Below are 8,437 nucleotides of genomic sequence, written 5' to 3'. Positions count from 1 at the left end.
CTCCATAGTAGAAGAGCCTGGGTGCTTAACTGGCCTGCCTGCAGTCCAGACTTTTCACTAACTGAAAATATTTGGTGCATCTTGAAGCAAAACATACGACAAAGAAGACCAAGAACTGTTGGACAGTTAGCATCCTGTATCAGGCAAAAATGGGACAACATTCCTCTCCCAAAACTCCAGCAACTGGTCTCCTCATTTTCCAGAGTATTGTTAAAAGAAGAGCGGATGCAATACTATAGTAAACATGTTTTATTAAAATGGTACATTTTTAGTGATGTATGAGGTGCAAAGCGAAGGATGGAGAGGCTGGGAAGGATCCATTATCAGTGTTCATCCGACTTCAGACCTGTGGCTGAGTGTGACGGCTCATTGACCTCAGAAAACAACACAGAGATATGGCTGATCAAAGCCCCCCCCCAGTCTTCAATCCTGAGAGCTTCAGCTCTCACCACTTCTCTCTCCCCGGCTACAAGATGCAGAAGGTGAAGTCTAATAGCATAAAGAGGTTCTGTCATGTCTCCTTGCCCTACTCTGATGCTCCTTTCACACACTTCCTGTGCCACCCAGGAGCTTAGGGGACAGGCTGGTTTGTGTTCCTTTATTCAAGGACACTATCACAGTGGTGGAGGCCCACGGGGACCCCAGCGCTCCTCACAGTATTCTGGACAAGCCTCCTGACCATCCTTCTGGGGCTGAAGTAGAGATTCCTGGTATTTGGAGCTCTTCTACCCAGAGCCTGCAGTGGGTGTGACTCACTGCTATCAGGAAGCACCAAGAAAAAAAAAGAAAGCGTAAAAAGCAAATGGGAGGAAATGGGAAATGGGGTCATGGTTAGATCATTAGTGGGATGGGCGGGATATAGAAATCAATAAATACTTTATTCCTAAAAATTGTAAATTTTTTTACCCAGCTGGATTCATCACAACAGGCTTCTTTGTAATTCCTTTCTTAGTTATAATTAATTAAATGTGAAAGAGCACCATCTCCAAATAAAATAAACGATATGTAAATATATCAATTGAACAAATCTAGGTCGCTGCCCCTTTAAGTATATAACACACCCCCATGTTTGGTTTACAGTCGAATGTTCAAACCTAATGAACATCGAACTCAATGTCTATGGCACTCAAACTTGTAAATTCAAAAGTGCCCATTTTGAAGGCTTATATGCAAGTTATTGGCCATAAAACGTGTATGGGGGCCCAGGTACTGCCCTGAGGGACATGAATCAGGGAAAAAAAATGTCAAAAAGTGCTGTTTTTTAAAGGAGCAGTCATTTTTCATTGCTTAAGTTAAAAAAAAAGAAAAAATTCCTTTAAATATCATGCCTGTGGGGTCCTCTTAAACTATCTGCAAAGTTGCACACCTGTACAATGTATAAAACCTGCTGCAGCAGAACTGAGATGATTGCGTGCCCCCTACCCCCCTTCATACGGCTTTCCATGCCACATGCTCTCAGCAGGGGATGGTGTCCCCATACCGATGGGGACAAGGACCTCTTCCCCAAAACCCTGGCCCGGTGGTTTTGGAGTCTGCGGGCAGGAGGGCTCATTAGCATCAGGATGCCCCCTTTAAATAAGGGGGCATCCTTATGCAAGATGTAAGATGCCGCCTTGTGAATGAGTAAGGGGTACTTGTACCCCTACCCATTCACTAAAGGATTAGAAAAGGATTCAGAAAAAATAAAAAGACCGGCCTTTTGAAAAATTCCTTTAATTGAACAAAAAACAAAACAACCATTTTTGACAAGTTCTATAATAATTAAAAAAAAATGGTTCCATCGCTGTAATCCATCATAATTAGGGTGTCCAGCATTGTCACAACAACGCTAACTCGCTGGAATATAAAAAAAAAAACCCACGGCCCGCAGACCCGTGTGCAACCACCAAGCATATGCCATATGACAGATCTGACATTTGTTGGTTAAATGTAAACAAACAGGCGTGGCTAGTGACAACATCACTTCCACCAGCACCACTAGCTCCGCCCAACTGTTTACATCTGACTGGCGACTATCAGACCTATCATATTGCAGCGAGTGCTCGGTGTGCAGATGGGTCAGCTGTTTTTTTTTGCAGTTGGCATTGTCGGGACAATGCTGGACACCGTGATTGATGATGGATTACATTGATGAAATTGATTGTTCAATTAAATGAATTTTCAAAAGTCTAGTGTCTTTATTTTTTCTAAATGTAACCCTTTAGTAAATGAGCAGGGGTACAAGTACCCCTTACTCATTCACAAGGGGGAGCAGCACCACTTATTTAAAGGGGTACCCTGATGCTAATGAACTCCTCTGTTCACAGACCCCACAACTACAGGGCCAGGGTTGTGGGGAAGAGACCCTTGTCTTCCTTGGTAAGCCACAGGAAAGGGGGGCACTCAATTGCCCCCCCCTTTCCTGCCCTGCTAGGCCTGTGCTTGGATTAAGGGTCTGGTAGGAATTTAGGGGGGATCCCATGCTTTTTTCCCCCATTTTTTGTGAGTGTGTTCCCCTTAAAAGTCCCACCAGGCGTTAAGGGCCTGGTAAGGCTTTTAGGAGGAACACCACACACTTTAAAAAAACTGTGGGGTCCCTCCTAACCTTCACCAGACCTAAAAGGCCTGGTAAGAATTGGCGAGACCCACGCTTTCTTTTTCTTAACTTCTTTTTTTTTTTTTGTGGGGTTTTTTTTATATTATTTTTTTTGGCAGAGAGAGTATTCTCCCCTCTGTCTTACACTGCAGTGTCCAGCAACAAATTGCAGTGTAAGCAGCCTTATATAGTGCAGGTGGGGACTGTGCTAGCACAGTGCATTGTGGGGTGTTTGGCAGGCAAAAATTTGATAGTGCCTTCACTCAACCCTTCAGAGTTATTCTTGTCGAGCACAGAAATTGGCCCTGTTGTTAAAAATTATTAAAAATTTGAAAAAAATAGTAAAATATTGAAATTACATGCATCTGTCAAACAGGTGCTGACAAATTGGACCTTGGGTGTTGGTGGTGCCCTAAACCAAAAACATTGTTTGAAGCTAGCATAATCAGGAATAAGATAAACAGCATAGGCAGTCCCAGATCCCTAACAACTTTAATCAGTTACATCAGCATCAGTGGCTTGATAGCTGCTGTTGATCCAGGACTGATTCATTTTGACACATGTCAGCTGGTTAACAGAGTCTGTGGACAGACACATTCTTTTATCCATCACAAAACCTCCAGCAACACTGAATGTCCATTCGAAAAGCACGTTGGAGGCAGGACAGGCCAGTAGCTTGATTGCATATTGAACAAGTTCTGGCCAGTGATTCATCCTCAAGACCCAGTAACCCAGTGGATCCTCAGTTAAAAAGGTCTCTAAGTCAGCTCTTGCCCCTAGATAATCCTGCACCATATGATGCAGACACTGCAGATGGGTCGGCAACTTTACCCTTGTAACGTGGATCAAGGAGGGTTGCCAACCAGTAATGATCCCTCTCCTTGATACCACGAATCCTCAGGTCCTTTCACAAGCTTTGAAGAATCAGGGAGCCCATGCAGCGCAAGTTTGAGGAGGCATGAAATTCTAGTCCTCTGGGTCACAAAGGATGACACTGTTAAGAACCACCTCCCACAGCTACTTACTACTACTGGAGTTTCTGGGGACTGAAAACCATTCCTTGAAGACTGCTATGTGCTATCCTCTACTTCAATACTGTCACAATCCTCCTCCTCCTCCTGTGTGATCTGCATCCTCACAGGAATGGCATCTGCATAAAGAGGGCCTTGGGAGGAAAGGAAGTCCTCCTCTTCCATCCACTGTTTTGCCTCAAGTGCCCTGTCCATGATTCCAAGCAGAGTCTGCTCCAGCATGAAGACTAGAGGGATAGAGTCACTGATGCATGCATTGTCACAGCCCACCATCCTTGTGGCCTCCTCAAATGGTGACAGGACAGTGCATATATCCTTTATCTGTAGCCACTGGTGTGGCGAAAAGAAGCCAAGCTCCCCTGAGCCTGTCCTTGTGCCATACTGACACAGGTACTCATTGATGGCCCTCTGCAGCTGCTGCAGCATTGCCAATGTTGAGTTCCACCTGGTGGGCATGTCACAAATATGGTGATTGGTGGGCAAGTTGAATTCCTATTGAATATCAGCCAGCCGAACAACAGCCATGTATGATTGACGGAAATGGCAACAGACTTTTCTGGCCTGTCGTAGAAGATCTTGTAAGCCTGGGTAACTGATCAAGAAATGCTGCACCACCAAATTCAGGACATGTGCTAAGCATGGAACATGTGTCAAGTGTCCTGTGGGAACTCGCTTTAAGTGGTAGAGCTCTTCTTTAACACACAGCAACTCGCTTTCTTTTCAGGGCTTTTTTGCCCACTTTTATTTAAGAAAGTTCAAACAACAAAAATGCTTCCCACGCAGGGGTATCCACCATCAAGCAAAACAATATTCAGCCTCCTGGCTTGTACGCAGTTTTAAGTCTGCCTCCTGCAGACTCTTCCCAAAATATGTCACTAGCACACCGCTAGTCTGGCTTCCACCTGACTCCAAGGCAGAGACCTCCCGTCTGCCGGGGTGGAGCCCTCCTAACTGCTGGGGTGGAGCCCAGAACCATGGTTAGGCCTCTATAAAAAGGCCTGCACACACCTGTGCAATCAGTGTGCTGGGGGTTCTCAAAACACGGACCCCGGATTGGAGATTTCATCCCTCCCAGATCTCTTTGAAATCTCCTGGCTCCAGATCCCAAAACAGACTTCATGAATAAATGAGGAAACCGAAAAGCCAGTTTCCTCTGCAATACATCAACTTTCTGGAGCCCCTCAACCTGCCTGGTTGAGAATCCAGGGTTTTCAGCTTTATTTTGACCGTGGCAGGACACCGCACTGCCACAGTCCCTGTCGGAGGGCGGAGAAAAGGTTGGTGCCATTGTTGCATACAACCATTCCTGGCTCAAGCTGCAGTGGTGTCAACCACCTCTGAGCCTGCCTCTGCAGAGCTGACAGAATCTCTGCCCTGGCGTGGCTCTTGTCCCTTAGACAGACCGTCTGAAGCACTGCATGGCATCTTTAAAACTGACTGCTTGGGTATCCCCTTGAACACTTAGGGATCACTGCTGCTTCAGAGGACAATATAGCAGAATAGGCCATAGAGGAAGAGAAAGAGAAGGGGGTGGATCAGACAGATGTGGCAGAATCACCATCAGCTTTTTGGAGGTGTGGTGGCAGAACAAGCTCCAGCACTGAACCCTGTCCTGCATCCTTCTCAGCTGCCAGCAGAATTGCCCAGTGCGCCAAGAACTTCCCTGACCATGCCTGCTGAACCACATGTCAGCAGTAATGTGGACCTTGCTGCTGACCGCCCAGTCCAACGCGGCCAAAAACATTGCCTTCCACATGATGGTACAGAGCTGGAATGGCCTTACGTAAAAAGATATTTCTTTTCAGAACCTGCTACTGTGGTAGAGCAGGGGCAGAGTCCACCAGATAGAAGGGCAGCAGTTGTAATGCTGGCAATCTGGCCAAGCTAGCATTTAGACGCTGAACATGTGGATGGGTGGGCCAGTGTTTTGTTATAGTTCAGCAACTGGCATAGCGAAATGGGCCTGGTGAAATCAACAGATGGTGTACTGCTAGCAGATTGAGTGCAAGGACCTTTGGTATATGCAGGGTATTGCTATATCTTCATCCCTCTCAGTGGAGGCTGTGGAGAAAAATTAAGGTATAGTAGGGGTAGAGATCCCAGATGAGGAGCAAGAAGTCTGCACTCTTTTATGATGTGGGTCTTTCAGGTGCTGTTGCAACAGCCTCCATGGCAGGTCATATGTCTTGTCAAGCATTTGGTGCCCAAGCGGTTGGTGTTCTAGCAACGCTTGATCCGCTTCAGACAGAGACTGCAAACAGCAACGCTGCTGTGTGCTGCACTAGTTGAAAAAAGCCCACACCGATGAACTTTTGGAAGTCAGCAGGGAGTCAACACCTGTGGAGCTCTGTCGTGTGATGTAATAGGGTGGCTGCCCTTGCGCCTGCCCCTGGAGGACATCCTGCCTTGTTGAAGTTGTGCCTCCTACTCACTTTCCTCCTCTGTTCTCTTAGGCGCCCAAGTACAGTCAGTGACCTCGTCATCCCCTCCCTCCTCATCACTGGAGCCAACTTAGCAGTATGCTGCAGCTGGGGGAACTTGACTGCCAATTTTTTGTCCGTCATTGGCACCCCCTATCTCTAGGCTCACATCACTCCCTTCAACCTGGGAACCAACATTGGAGCATTGAAATTGCTTCGCATCCTCCAGCAGCTTGGGACTGACACTATGTTTAAATAATTTAGCTGACTCCTCCGTGCATGATAGTGGGGCTATGGAAGGAGTAGGTGTAGACAAAGAGCCTGAGGTTTAGGTCATTTTGGCAGCTGTGGTGGAAGAACTAGTATGTGGTAGGTGAACTAGTATGAGCCTGGGTGACAGAGGATGAGGATGGCTTAGTTATCCACTCCACCACCTCTTCTGCAAGTTGTGGCTCAATAACATGGCCAGCACTTGAAAAAACGGACAAGAGTGCCCTGACTGCAGAGGATGCACCATGTCCATGACCACCACTTTTCACTGTGAACACAGAGGCTGCTTGCCCTCTTTTAGGTGCCAGTGAGCATCTGCCTCTCCTTGTTGGCCTTTTGGACATGATGGTTTTTATTTTCGGGGATATTTATAACTTTTTACTTTAGAGTGTGGGATAGGAATTTGGTGCTTGGGTACAATACTTTTGTGCTTGCTGCACTATAAACCGTTTTATTACGGTTTTTTTTATAAAGAAAATAGGAGTACAGCAATTATAGAGAACTTTTTAGTGCTGCTGCAATAAATAAATAAATACATAAATAAAATAAATGTTAAAAGATTAAGAAAGCCAAAAAGAACCCCAAAGCACTGGTGATGCAGATGAAAGAATACCTGTGACTCGGAAAGGAACAGCAAATATGGAGAAAAAAAAAAAAGGGAACCACTGCTAATGCAGATCCCCCCTACGATGCAGAAGGGGGAACAGTAATTATGCCCTAAATATTTATACTGCTGCTGTGGCTAAAAAATATTACATTAAATTTAAAAAAAATTCAGAAAGCCAAAAGAAAAAAAGGAAAGTGTAAGTGTGTGTGTGTGTGTACAAATTTAACAAGGAAAAAAAAATGGGAACAGCGGTGACACCGAAGTGCTGTAAAACATACTGACACTTCACTGACACCACTACACTGCTCTTTACAACACCACACTACACTACGCTACACTCTTAACACTCCACTAAACTCCACTAAACTCCAGCTACACACTACACAAGGCTTCTGTATAAGCACCCTTATATAGTGTGGGGCGTGGACTTAGCCGTGAGCCATGATTGGCCAAAGTCACCATGACTTTGGCCAATCATGGCTCTCACAGTGCTTTGTGCTGTGATTGGCCAAAGCATTGCATCTGACCTGTGGTCAGGTGCATTGCTTTGGCTAATCATGGCTCTCACAATGAACTGCAAGAGCGTAGGGCATTCTGGGGCACGTGGTTTGTGAATAGTGACATGTGGGGCTCAAACCTCAATGCATTTTGCGCTGTGTACATCATCAGAAAGTCGCTTCCAGTCTACATCTGACGTCACATCCAGTTGCTGGAAAACACGCCGGCCATGGAAAGAGCAGTGGCGTGAGGAGAGGGATCCCACAAGTGAGCTGTTTGGGATGGTGCCCCCATTAGCACATAGATTATGAGAATGCATAACGTTTGTTTCCTTATATTTACACCTTTTTAATAAAAATGGCACTATGATGACTTTTCTGAGCTTTTTCCTGATACTTGTTCTGGGAATGGAGGAGATTGTGTAATGTTGCATAAGTGGACAGGGTAGAAGGAGACTGCAGAATGGGGCATCCCACCTTATTTACACAAGACTTGGTCTTACATGCTTGCTGGCTACCCTGTTAGCAGATGTGATCCTGTCTGGACTGTGACTGTACCTCTTAGCAGCCTGAATTGGCTCCTCTCCTGCCGCTGCAGCTGTTAAAAATACCAGCATTGTGGAGGGCGGGAGCAATGGCAGGGTGGACTCCTCTTCTTTGTGACCTGTACTGCCACTGAACTCAGAGCAGGAAAAAGGGTGGGAGGAATGGCAGGGTGGACTCCTCTTCTGTGTGACCTGTCCTGCTGCCACTGCTGTTGAAGTCACTGTAGGGAAGAAAGCGGGAGGAATGGCAGGGTGGACTCTTCTTCTGAGTGTGCTCATCGCTGCAGCCGCTGGACTCACTGCAGGGAGGAGGGCGGAAGGCATGGGAGGTCTACAGGGGGAACGGCAGCTGCCCAACCTTTAATATTAACAAACGGGTCACTCGCCTTTTACCAAGAATAGTTGGGGAGCTCCTGCCCTCAGTGCAGACCTCTGTGCCCCCTGCCCTCCTCCCGGTAGTGAGTTCAGCGGCGGCAGCGATGAGTACACTCA

General features: G+C 46.4%; 1 pseudogene; it reads left to right on the top strand.

Moving 5' to 3' along the window:
• Window positions 1-297: 297 nt before the first annotated feature.
• On the top strand, window positions 298-872 carry LOC149445029 (DNA-directed RNA polymerase I subunit RPA34-like; annotated as a pseudogene).
• Window positions 873-8,437: the final 7,565 nt, after the last annotated feature.

This window comes from Staurois parvus, unplaced genomic scaffold, assembly GCF_062004578.1.
Source record: "Staurois parvus isolate SC_StPar_1 unplaced genomic scaffold, SC_StPar_1.0 ptg000750l, whole genome shotgun sequence".
NCBI lineage: Eukaryota > Metazoa > Chordata > Amphibia > Anura > Ranidae > Staurois > Staurois parvus.
This window is presented reverse-complemented; position numbering and strand designations above follow the sequence as displayed.